Genomic DNA, 2,180 nt, shown 5'->3' on the forward strand with positions numbered 1-2,180 from the left:
AAAACCACTGCTGAGATAAGTAGATGTTATTCTTCCTACTCATATATGCAGAAGATGGTGATTAATGAGTGAAAAGACCGCATGGATCAAAGAATGTAGGCGCTTCTGAATTTCACATGGATAACTTAATACCAGTGATTATTATGGGGTGGTGAGAAACGTCGGAAGGTAATGTTTTGGGGAGGTGAATGATGGGAGAGTAATGGATAGGATGAGAGATTGAAGGATTGTCGAGGATGATAACTTCATTTGGACATGTTGACTTTGAAATGCCCATGGAAACCTGGGTGGATGGATCCAGGTTGTACGTGATTGAACAAGTTGAGTTTGGAGGGAGGTCTGGACTGGAAATGGAGATTCGCATGGCATGAATACTTGAGAGTAGATGAGGTCACCAAGGAGAATGTGTAGAGATGAAAGTATGTAGCCAAAACCAGGAATATGCATAAAAGAAGCTTTTAAAAAATGATGGAAGGAGAAGGCAGAAGCCTAGAAAACTAAAAAGAGAAAGCAGATGATCACAGTGTGAGCAGTTTCCACGACCTATTGACATTAATTTTTCATCACCCATTGACATTCATGACAAACATTTACCAAATAAGTTTGGACGTGTCGGTCTTTACCAAAATTGTGTTCTTTTCTTCACAGCCTTGCAATGAACATTTTAAAGTGGTAATTTTCTAGCTACTTTCATATTCAGCATGAAACCAGGATGAATGGAAAAGAAAACAAAGTACGCAGGTCTAGAACATAAAATAAGGTTCAGTTTATAACCCACGTAGCAGGTTCTTGGGAAAACCCAAAGATAAGAAGGAAGCCAAATGGCAACGTTGGAGCTATGTCAGGGAGATGACAGTTCTGGTCAGAATGGCTGGTGGAAGGCTAACGTGGTCTCTGGCTAGCCGCCCCTAGTTTCCCCTGTCCAGAGTTCCCATTAAAATATTGACAAAATCCAGACAATAGTGACAATCCAAAATAACAAACAGTAAAAATTAATATTAAGAGAGTGTTGCTAGAATCTGGAAGAAATTTTTAGTAATTATTGGGCCAATGAAGGTAAATTTGTTTTTAAAAAATGGTTTGTGTTCTACATGTTCTTCACTGCATGAAACAAATCTGTTCCTTTCTGGGAACAGTCTTTGGGGCTCTTGGGAGCTACCTGAAGTCTCAGCTTCTTCATTAGTAAAATCTTTTTATTGGGATTTGTTTGGATGAAATGAGCTAATGCAGACTAATTGCTTATCAGAGTGCTTGGTACAAAGCAATTAATAAATAGTAGTTCCAAAATGGATCCTCTCCCAAGTTGGCAAAAAATACTGATTAAAACAAAAAAGAATGAACATTCCAAATAACAAACACTGATAATGAATATTGACAGACAGCCGGTTGCCAGAATCTGGGAGGAATTTTCACTAATCACTAACCTGAATGAAAGTCCATTTTTTTAAACATTTATTTTTGTTTATGATTTTTGGCTGCGTTGGGTCTTCGTTGCTGCGCGCGGGCTTTCTCTAGTTGTGGCGAGCGGGGGCTACTCTTCGTTTGCGGTGTGCGGGCTTCTCTTTGCTGTGGCTTCTCTTGTTGCAGAGCACGGGCTCTAGAGTGCATGGGCTTCAGTAGATGCGGCACGTGGGCTCAGTAGTTGTGGCTTGCGAGCTCTAGAGCGCAGGCTCAGTAGTTGTGGTGCACGGGCTTAGTTGTTCCGCAGCATGTGGGATCTTCCCGGAACAGGGCTCGAACCTGTGTCCCGTGCATTGGCAGGCGGATTCTTAACCACTGCGCCACCAGGGAAGCCCTGAAACTCCATTTTTAAAGTGTCTTTTTTTCCTTATTCTTCAACTCATGACACAAAGTTATTTATTATCATCATCACCACATTTATAACTTATGACATGCCAAGTACTGTGTGGGCTCTAGGGATCCTTACCCATTAGTCATCCTCAAGGCCTCTGGAATCTATGGAAATTGTATGCAAAATTCCGAATTTTTCTGGAGAGAGGATCCATAGCTTTCATAAGCTTCTCAAAGCATTTTCTGCTCCCCCCCACCCCAAACAGACTAAGAAACAGTCTAGTAAAAACTTCTCGTTTTACAGAGCCCAAATGGGCTGTCACCACATCATGCCATGTTCACTTGTGTTAGTCACCACCCATAGCTTCTTATGCCTTCAGATATGAGCT

Source organism: Eubalaena glacialis, chromosome 9 (genome assembly GCF_028564815.1).
Source record: "Eubalaena glacialis isolate mEubGla1 chromosome 9, mEubGla1.1.hap2.+ XY, whole genome shotgun sequence".
In the NCBI taxonomy this organism is placed as follows: Eukaryota; Metazoa; Chordata; class Mammalia; order Artiodactyla; family Balaenidae; genus Eubalaena; species Eubalaena glacialis.